Source organism: Choloepus didactylus, chromosome 3 (genome assembly GCF_015220235.1).
Source record: "Choloepus didactylus isolate mChoDid1 chromosome 3, mChoDid1.pri, whole genome shotgun sequence".
NCBI lineage: Eukaryota > Metazoa > Chordata > Mammalia > Pilosa > Megalonychidae > Choloepus > Choloepus didactylus.
In genome coordinates, this window is record NC_051309.1 from 31813454 (window position 1) to 31825303 (window position 11850).

General features: G+C 33.6%; 1 pseudogene; it reads left to right on the forward strand.

Moving 5' to 3' along the window:
* The first annotated feature begins 4000 nt into the window (after positions 1-4000).
* On the forward strand, positions 4001-11618 carry LOC119528572 (annotated as a pseudogene).
* Positions 11619-11850: the final 232 nt, after the last annotated feature.

An 11850-nucleotide genomic window follows, 5' to 3' on the forward strand; every position in this document is an offset into this window, starting at 1 on the left:
TGACCCCAATGCCTGAAGAGGGTGGAAGCTTTACCCCAGCGTTCAAGGAGAACATGGCTGCTGTGCAAGCACTTGGAAGGGTTGGGGTTGCTTCTCCATCAGACCTATAAGAAAAAAAACCATCATTCTGTAGATGACTCGCAGACCTTGAAATCTAATGGAGTATGTCCTGCTGGGTTTTGGAATTGTTTTCAACCTGTGACCCCTGTTGTCCTTCCACTTTCTCCCTTCTAGAATGAACATGTTCATCCTATGCCTGTCCTTCCTTTGTATATTAGAAGCAGATGCCTTGTTCTCTAGGTTTCACAGGCCCACAGATGGAAGGGTATTGTGCCCCAGGACAGATCACACCTACAACGAATTTTGATGAGACTTTTTACATAGCATTGTTACTGAAAAGACTTAAGGCGTTTGGGGTGTTGTGATGCAATGAATGTATTTTGCACATAGAAAGAACATGTCTTTTATGGGGTCCAGAATGAATGTATTTTGCATATAGAAAGAACATGTCTTTTATGAGGTCCAGAGGGTCGAGTATGGTGATTTGAAACTGCATGTTTCCCAGAGAAATATGTTCTTAAGGTCAATCCATGCTTGTGAGAGGAGAAATTTTTAAACATTTCTATCAGATAAAAATATATTAACAGCACTTACCTGATGTAATTTAATCCTCTTGAATCCTATTTTGTTGGTTTTAAAAAAATGTTGCACACCAGTCTTGATATGAAAGCATTATTCTTAAAATATTGCAGATGTCACCTTGGATGCTTTATGGAATATAATGAAGGTTTGACCAAATATCTTTAATTACATTAATGTGGGTGACAGAAATAACAAAAGCTAAATGATTCTTCTCACATTTCAACCACCACTATTAGTTCAATTAATACTGAGCTTAGTAGTTGTGCTGGTTCGAAACTATTATGGACCTCAGAAGAGCCATGATCTTTTTTTTTTTTTTTAATTTATTTCTATTGAGGTACATTCACATACCATACAATCATCCATGGTGTACAATCAACTCTTCACAGTACCATCTTACAGTTATGCATTCATCACCCCAATCTATTTTGAACATTTTCCTTATACCAGAAAGAATCAGAATCAGAATTAAAAAATAAAAATAAAAATAGAACACTCAAATCACCCCCCATCCCACCCTATTTTTCATTTAGGTTTTGTCCCCATTTTTCTACTCATCCATCCATACACTGGATAAAGGGAATGCAATCCACAGGATTTTCACAATCATACTGTAACCCCTTGTAAGCTACATTGTTATACAATTGTCTACAAGAGTCAAAGCTACTGGGTTGGAGTTTGGTAGTTTCAGGTGTTTACTTCTAGCTATTCCAATGTATTAGAAACTAAAAAGTGTTATCTATATAGTGTGTAAGAATGTCCATCAGAGTGACCTCTCAACTACATGTGAAATCTCTCAGACACTGAAGCTTTATTTCATTTCATTTCACATCCCCGTTTTGGTCAAGAAAATATTCTCAATCCCACCGAGATTCAGATTCATCCCCGGGAGCCATATCCTGCATTGCCAGGGAGATTTACACCCCTGGAGTCAGGTCCCAAATAGAGGGGAAGGCAACAAGATCACTGGCTGAGGTGACTTAGTTAGAGAGAGAGGGCCACGTCTGAGCACAAAGAGGCACTCAGGGGGAGACTCTTAAGAGCCATGATCTTTCAATCCAATCTCCTTGGGTAGAAACTTTTGATTGAGTGTTTCCATGGAGATGTGATTCATCCAACTGTAGGTGAGACCTTTGTTTAAATTTATTTCCATGGAGATGCAGCCCCACCCATTCTGGGTGGGTCTTTAATTAGATCACTGGAGTCCTTCAAAGAAAACTCACACAGAGAGCACAGAAGACAAAACACCCCAAGAAAAGCTGAGAGAGACATTTGCCCTGGAGAAACTGAGGATTCCATATGCTTAGAAAGAAATGTCCCAGGAGAACCAAGTAGAGAGCTGAGACAAGCTAAGAGAGACAGAAGCCCAGAGACATTTGGGGGAAAGTCATTTTGAAATGTAACCCAGGAGCAAGGACCAGCAGATGCTAGCAATGTTCCTTCCCAGCTGACAAAGCTGTTCTAGATGCCATTGGCCTTCCTTCAGTGAAAGCATCCTCTTGTTGATGCCTTAGTTTGGGCACTTTTATGGCCTTAGAAACATGAATTTGTAACCTAGTAAATCCCCTTTATAAAAGCCAATCCATTTCTTGTATTTTGCATAATGGCAGCTTTAGCAAACTGGAACAGTAGTACATTAATATGACTGTGACTGTTGCTACAAGTACAATTTATTGAATGGTAACTAAGTACCAGACACATCTATCTTTTGATAGATGAAGGTGTTTTGGCCCAGGAGATTTAAGTAACTTGCTTAGAGTTACATAATTAATATGTGGTGAAGCTGGAATTCTAATCCAGATAACCCATTCAACATTGAGGAAAAAAAAAAATTCCAAAAATATAACAGCACTGGAAATGACTAAATTATAAGGCCCACTTCTACAAGTTTTTGAAATGTCATATTCAAATGAAATATTCAATCTTTAAATATTTGTGTGGATCTTTCCAGGTTTTCCAAGAATACATGTGCTCTTTCTTGAGTGAATTTATCATAGTTGTAATGGGGATAGATTTATGGTTTATTTTCTTATCCAGAAGGGCAAACTTCATAAGCATTATTTTTCTTCATGATTTGTATTGTTTTGTTTGTTTCCTTGCGGTTCTAACTACCAATTTCTATAGCTGAATTTTAGAATATTGTTTTCAAGTGAAAAGGGAGAAGGAAGAGGAAGAGAAAATATTCAAATAGCCACAACATCAAAACAAACAACCAAAAAACTGAGATTTTTAATATGATAAAAAATAGCATCTTGAAAACATTGATTTTTTTTTTCCTACTCAGGATTATTTGTATGAAACTTCATCTATCTATAACAAATATAAATCTTTGTAATTTTCTTCTTTGAATGCCCACGCTTAACAAGGTTTATTCCTGTGTATTTTATGTTAATTTAAATTCCGCTTTTGCTATTTTCAATATCTTATAATTGGCTTTACTCTAAATAAAGCTATCATAAAGAATACAGAATGATCTCCTATTGAGACATTTCACTAAATGTTAAAAGGTTTTCAGTTACTTCTCTAACATTTTCTATACATATCTTCTAAACTAATGATGTCATCAAACAGTGTCCATATTTTCTCTTTGATTTCAGAGCTCTTCCTTTGATCACATTTTACTGCACTAGTCAGACATTTTAGATAAATATTATATGATATGAGATAAACATCCTTGAATCTTTTGTTAATATTTTGTGGGGATTGCACTAGTATTTCTCCATTGAGTTAAATTATTCAGTTATTTAATATAACAATATCATGATAATAAAGAAATCATGAGGAAATAGTCACTAAAGTTCTAATTTCCTGATACTGAATTTAAAAATCAGTAATATATTTGTAATTTATTAAGTCTTTTTTGGCATTAACTGAAAGTATTCTTATTATCTCTCCTGGACTGAAACTGATTTATCAGCAAGTGTTGCCTATTTGCAGTTCTGTAAGGTGCATTCCATTTTCTCAGAAAGTCCCTGTGGGTCAATTGTTTTTGTCTTCTGGAAAAGCCCTTCTCAGAAAGGGGTCCATCCCAGCAATACCCAACACAAGTGGCCATTTAGTTTTACTTAATAGATGTAATATATCCCTCTACAGTTCTTTTGTACTTTTCTTTGGATATTACTCACCAGTTTTTCAAATAAATAATCTATTTATTTGTGAGTTCTTTATATCAGCTTTGAAGAGCAGGTCCAATTAAGTTCAACATGCAAGAAGAGTGCATACACTTTAGGAGCACATCATTTACATAAATGAGAATTTGGTAGGGCCATTGGATTCTGGAAAGATGTTATGTTAATCACAAATTAGAAGTTATCTATCAGGAAATAGAATAGAGACACATACAATATTGAGGTCCTTAGAGGATGTTTCAGGACATGAAGGTCTGGATATGGTCATCCTCCTTTTTGACAAAAATGATACAGACATGAAGGATTGGGTAAACTACAATGATGGAATATTCCTCATTCTGTGAACACTTACAGTTCTGTAATCATAACTCTTTAAAATTGCTTATTCTCTTCCTACCATAAGTTTTCTATTTTCACAGCAAAAGAAAAAAAAAGATACCACTCTTCTTGTTTTACTTCATGTCTAAGTATAAAACAGAATAGCCACAAGGCTTTGGAACCATGGAAGGGAAATGAGCTTCCTGATTATCATTATATCCTCACTCCATTACATTATGAATTGCAGTATTGGAAGTAATAGAAACAGGCCTGCTATTTATTAATGCGTATTTCATGAACAGTACTTGTTAAAGTTAAATTAATTATTCACAACAATATTTAAAATTAATATTTTGACAGGGATTGCAAATGCACCACCTTGTGAACTGTGGAGAATGTATTTCACTTTTCATAACTATTCTAATTAGAATTATTATAATGGAGTTAACTCCTGGAAGAATTAGACATGAACTTGCCAAAACTGCATCAATCATGATTTTAACTTAAAGCCTGTAAAGTTACCTTTAAAATATATAACAATGAAACCTTTTTAGTTCTAGGGCTGAAAATCAACCCTGGTTGATAAGTCACACAGTTTAAATTTAAAACAAGGTTTAAGCATAATTAGCAAATTCCAGATTTGTTACAAAGCTATTTTGCAATGACTTAAAGAAAAAAGCTTTGCCTTGTTTCTCTCCACACTCTCTTTTCTTACACAGATTGATTGCATAATTATCCTAACCTCCACATGACTGAGTCTTTATAGTCACTGAAAAACCAAGATAAGACAACCTAGATTTTCTCACTGTGGTCTGCATCTAGGGAGAGAGGTGCCTGGAAAGCAGTGGACAAAATAAACTTTGTTACCAGAAAAATTAGGGGAAAATCAGAAAAGAATAGAATACTCTATTTAAAAATCTCCTTTCTTTTCTTCCCCGAGACTTTAATTATCTTTATTAAAACTTGTAATATGGCTCCTAATTTTTATGGATTGCCTGTCTTTGTAATTTAATACTATGTATTGAGTGTTATGATAGGAAAAAAAAAAGCGTGTTTTAGAGTGGGAGAAAAAACTGCAATCAAATAAATGCAAAACAATTTGGCACATTTTAGATTAAAAAGGTAAAATGAGACATGGGAAGAAAGTAGAGTTCAAGTAAATGTGACAGTGAAGGTGGGCTAGGGATTCACAGAAAAAGTGAAATGTGAGTTTAAATGAAGGATGATTGGAAGTGTGGCGAGAAATGCTGGGAGTGCAAGTGTCATAGCTACAACCTTTCATGGCTACACTAAAGGAATCTTTTCTAATATATATGAAAATAACTTTCCCATGGTGTGTATGTGATATAATTTTTGTAACAGATTTATTATTCTATTACATGACCATTGTGAGAAAAAAAATCAAGAAAAATGTGAAGTATATTCATTCACTTTCATTCAGTGTAAAATGGTTTTCTTATAAGTCCTTTACTTTGTTTTTGTTTTTAAAATTGTTTTACATACTTTACATTCTTTTAGTTAGGATTTTAAAAATCACTATATAATAAGTAGCAAATTTCTTTTGATTATAACAACAATAAAACAAGAAATTAAAATTTAAATGAATAACTTAATCACACTCAATTAGCTTTATAACTACTAAGGATACATTCTGACAATTATTCATCATATTTATGTTCTGGCATATAGTCTCTGTATAAATTTACAATACAATACTTACTCTGCCCAACCTTAATTTGTAGATATTACTACCCTTCTTGCTAAAAAGTGACAACATTAGAGTTAGGTATAGAGGTGACAGAATTAAGAATCATAGCCTGTGATATCCATAATGGATAATAAATTCCTAAGGAATAGTGTGAACTAAAGTTATCTTTTGTTCTACTTTCAATGTTCATCTCTAGCAAGGGCATCTAGATTTGGACATGGCAGCTCTCTTGCCCTTGTATGTACTTTGTTTTTGCACTGTCTTCTCATAACAGAAATAAAGATACCTCATGTGATCCTTGCACATTTTCTCTCTTTGCCACACCTCCTTCTTCTGTCATCTAAGCATACCAGGCCACTCTAAGGAAATTTGAGTCACAAGAACTGCTAAACAGCCACCACTTCAATGTTTAGTAAAGACTTAGTGTTGAGACCTGATTTCCATTAGTGGTATCTATTTCAATAAAAAAGCTTATAAATATATAAAACATATTAAGCTATTTTTTTATGGTTAGAAATTTCTTTATAAATTTCTGTATAGTTTCTTTGTTCAAACTCCTTTATATGATCATCAAATATGAGGTAATCAGAAGTCACGCAATAGAAAATACCAGAAACTTCAAATGAAGTTTTATCCAGTGTTCATGTAACAGGACTTCTAGAAAATAGAATTTTAGGAAATGCTGATTGTGTGTCTTTTAATTTAGAGAAAGTACATGTAAAAATATATTTATCTGTAATGGTAGTCACAGAAAATAGGAAGAAATACCTTAGATTATTTCACAATTTGATTAGGAAATTCAAAGAGGAATATGACATAAAATTGGCAAAACAAATTGAATAGACATAAAACATAGGAAAGGGGTATAAAGGAATATACACTGAAAAATAATACACTTTTTCTCAAAAATAATTGGTTTAGATAAAAATATACATTTGCTTCAACTCAGGAAAGCAAAAATTTAAAACTCTTTGAGAATAAGCCTCTTGGACTTTTTTTTTCTCATGTCCCATACTACCATACTACTTTGCATTCAGAAAACAAATAAATGTGCATTGAATAATTAAACATTTGAGGGCTACCAAATAGTTTCTAACAAAAGTTTTTATTACCAATTTTCTTTTTCTAAATTAGTTCTTTGAAATTAACTAAATGCTTTTAAAACAGTTGGAAAATATTTAAACTATTTTCAGAAGTATTTAATGCTCATTTATATGAATAAAACCAGTATATTTATAACCATTTCTTACAAAGCTCCAAAACCTAGATTTAAAACACCAAAAAGTAATCAGAAAATAATGTCAAATACTATTTCAGGGAATATAATGTATTTTTCCTATCTAAATTATACATAAAATGTTCTGCAACATATTTTTTTTGGATTCTGTTTTTTGTATGAAATGTAGAAATGAATAGGAAGAAGAATGGCTTATGTTGCTTTAAAATGGTGACTCCTTTGCAAATCTCAAATTATGTATTTCTTTTACACACAAAAAAGTTTTTTTAAATAAAAATCATTTATTTCCAGGCAAGAGCATTGTAATCCAAGGTTTAGCCATTATAAAATTTGCACTTCTGAGTTACAGACTATACAAAAGTTGTAAACCCTGAAATACAACAGACTTCTTTAGTGAAGCACAGGTGGTGGTGTCATACTGTAGCAACCACTTTAGAAAGTACCATAAAAATAAGTTTCAAATGTATGTTATTTCCTGTAAATAAAATTTTGGTAGGAACCGTATTCAAAATAATATTTTCAAATAATTCAAGTAAAAAAGAACTACAGCTGGGTTTTGTTTGTTTCAGTCTTACAAGAATAAATATTTCCAGAAGCAATACCCATGTGCAAACCTGTTGTGGATCTTGTAATTCTATTCAAAACCTAAAAACTACATCATGTCCCACAACTCCATTCTTTTTAATATGTTTAATACAAAAGTAAAAGGGTCTCAAATATTTTTTTTTAATTTGATAACATAATTTAAACTGATTCCTCTAGTAGATTTCTTAGAGTACTTGTATGAGGAAGTTGATTATAAAGCTTTAAGATAAAGATATTGCATTTATTTTTTCACAAATTTATTTATCCATAAAAGCAGTTCTGTGTGTCTACATTGCAGAACATCCCTTGGGATGCATTAACAGAAAAATACAAGATACTCTCCAAATGATCCTGTAAAGTGTTTTATTTCTAATTCTTTTTGTGGAATAGTATCTGAGCAAGTTTGGATTAATTCATTCCAAAAATTGTTCTAAAAAAAAATTTGTGTTGATATCTCTTTTGTAAACATTTTGATTTCTTAGTATGTAATGAGAAACATGAAAAAAGTTATCTAGGATATGTTTGGTGATGAAGGACAATGGTTACATAAATATAGAATAATGCCTCAAATCTTGCTAGAATTGAGGAATTAGTAGAGCTGGTAATAACAGAAAAATATTTAGCACAATATGTTAGTATTAAACCCTCATAAATTTTAGATGTTACTGATCAGCAAACACTATGGCCATGAGACGTCATTCTGTTGGTGGCTTATATAACTAACTTATCAAACAAATTCAATCTCAACACAACTACTCTGCATCTGATGTACCCATAGTTCTGACTGAGGTTAAGCTAATCAACACTGATCATCTAAATAACAGAAAATCTAATAATATAAAACCAAATAGGTTTTGCTGCCCACTCTATTCCAAATCTTTCTAATATGTTTACTGTATCTGGTTTGATGTATAATAATATATTCAGAGCAATTTCCTATTGAGTATTGCTTTAGAGTTACCATTATTCACTGAACTATTTTACTTGTATTTGCACTTGTGTATGGCAGTTGAAAATGTGAGAATTAAGTTACCAGTAAATATCTAAGAGCATTCCTTGATAATACAAGTTTAAATTTTATCCAAGAGAGAGAGTATACATGAGTCTTCACTGCTATTATTATTTTAATTTTATAAGAGGGAGATTTCTGAGTTAGTGATCAGTTAATAAATATATAGAGCTTGTGATATTTTACCGGATTCCATTCTATTATATTTTGCCTCAGATCAAGATGAAGCCCGTAGAATGATGTGGCTTTTGAGGTACAATATTCAGGTGTCTGTAAAAAATAGCCTTGAAGGTATTTAAACTGCAGACCATTGGTACTGACATCGAACTCTTGCCCTTACCCATCATTACAGACACAATATTTTTAAAAAGCTCTAGACTTTTAATAAAGCTTTTTGTGCAGCAAAACAGTGAAGAGATTGATCACTAACCAGAAGCCAGACTCTATCACACTTTAGTTTTTAACATATAAATTTTCCAAGTTCACTTTTAAAAATGACTACTCCCACACAGATACTTAACTTCATTTCTTTTTCCAAAACAATTGCTTTGGACTCCATAGGACAGAGAGGTCCTTGTATTTTCAGCTTTTAAAAAAATCCTTCAGTAGGCAAATAAATTGGAATTAGATGAAAATGTGGTTTTGCAAAGAAAAGTTAGTAATTGTTCAAAAGAACAAGAGGTGAAAGTCACTGAAGATCTGTAGAAGGTCCAAGAGGTTGTTAAGAGAATAAAAAGTCAAGAGTATTTATTATGAGTTGAATTGTTGAACAATTGGAATATGTGATATAAAATTCTTATCTCTTCTCCCTTTCTCCATCCCACCAACTCATTGAAATTCGCTTTCATGCCCTGCTCAATGAAATTCCAATGCTGATCAACAAGTGTGCTGCCTAGGCAGATGTCCCATCAGGTCTTATGATACTAATTCCCATTCCTACAGGTGCCAATGATTTCTGTGAGTGATTCTCATAATCAGTCTATTGACCTAGGTAGTGAGAATCAAAAAACAATATCATCACCCCTCCACCATCTCCACCTTTAGTGTGAAGATTCTGTACTCTAAAGATTCTTCTTAAATTCCTCTGGCCTGCTTAAATAGGGAGGAAATGGAAGTGCGGTGGGAGAAGGATGGAAATATGGACCTCTTTTAAGATCTCTTTGTAAGGCACATGGTAGAAGCTTCTAGGATGCAGAAGATATCATAATGTTTTTAGTTTTCGAACTTTGGCCTCAATTCCAAAGTAATACCTAATATATTCACCACATGGTGAATTCACAACTGAGAATTCACTTGAAATGATATAATAGACATTATCATCTCAGTGTATATTTATATTTCTATTTCAGGGGAAATTGGATAGGGTAAATGCAATTAGTTTCAATTAAATTTGCACAAACTTAAAGAGTATGTACTTGTTTTTCTCACTCATTCTTATAGTTTTATCTGGAGGCGGATATCACAGTATAGTTTTTAGATGATTGAAGATCTTTTGGCATGGAATGTTTTTCCAGGCTCCCAGGAGCTATCAGACTTTATTAAGAATTGAGCAGATGTTCCACGCATTCATGAATGTTGTATGAAGTATGCCCAAAGTCAAATTGCTCTGTGGTGTCCAGTCCACACACTTCCTGGCTTTCTACCTACTGCCCTGGAGGAGTAACTAAAACCTACACCTCACCACTCCACCATCTTGCCCCACCTCCCTATTCAGTTTTTAAATTTGGTTATAGGAATTTTTAGTTCTATAATTTCTAGTGGTTCTTTTTTCAAATGATGTTTTTTATGGGTTCCAGTTTGTTGCTGAAACTTTAAAACTTGTCTTATTTCCATGAACATGGTATTGTCAGATCCTAGAAAAAGCTATTCAGTTATCTGGGACAGAACAACTTGAAGCTTTGAACACCTTCATGGAAGCAATGGTAAATGAGACTGTCAGCCTCGTGATCTTTTGACAGTTAATGATGGATTTCCACACTCATCTCCCTAACCTGCCAGACAGCATAGCCAAAGAAATATATCATTTCACCCTGGAAAAGATTCAGCCTAGAGTCATTTCATTTGAGGAACAGGTTGCTTCAATAAGACAACATCTTGCATCCATATATGAGAAAGAAGAAGATTGGAGAAATGCAGCCCAAGTGTTGTTGGGAATTCCTTTGGAAACAGGACAAAAGTATAACAGTACAATGTAGATTATAAACTGGAGACTTACCTGAAGATTGTTAGACTATATCTGGAAGATGATGATCCAGTCCAGGCAGAAGCTTACATAAATCAAGCATCATTGCTTCAGAATGAGTCAACTAATGAACAGTTACAGATACATTATAAGGTGTGCTAAGCTTGTGTTCTGGATGATAGAAGAAAATTCATTGAAGCTGAGCAGAGGTACAATGAGCTCTCTTACAAGACAATAGTCCATGAAAGTGAAAGACCAGAGGCCTTAAAACATGCTTTGCACTGTACCATCTTAGCATCAGCAGGATAGCAGTGTTCTCTAATGCTAGCTACTCTTTTTAAGGATGAAAAGTGTCAGCAGCTTGCTGCTTATGGGATCCTAGAGAAAATGTACCTAGATAGAATCATCAGAGGAAAGCAACTTCAGGAATTTGCTGCCATGCTGATGCCCCACCAAAAAGCAACTACAGCTGATGGTTCCAGCATCTTGGACAGAGCTGTTATTGAACACAATCTATTGTCTGCAAGGAAATTATATAAAAATATTACTTTTGAAGAACTTGGAGCTCTTTTAGAGATCTCTGTAGCTAAGGCAGAAAAGATAGCATCTCAAATGATAACAGAAGGATGTATGAATGGATTTACTGATCAGATTGATGGAAGAGTTCATTTTGAAACATGAGAAGACCTACCAACATGGGATAAACAGATCCAATCATTTTGTTTCCAAGTGAATACCTTTTGGAGAAAATCAGTCAGACATCACCAGAATGGACAGCACAAGCCATGGAAACCTAAATGGCTCAGTGAATCCTCACAAAACTTCTGTGCACACTGCATCTTATTCCATGTTGTACAGATTAATTTCACTATGTCTCCAGAGCATTTGCATCATGACCTTACACTTTTCAATCCCTTTTATGCTGGATTCCATTGAAGGAAGACATTATTAGAGAAGGAAATACAAGCATTTAAAAATACGTAGTTCTCATATATTCAGGGTCTCTGTGTATCAAGCTAACTCAGATGTTTTGGAAGCTTT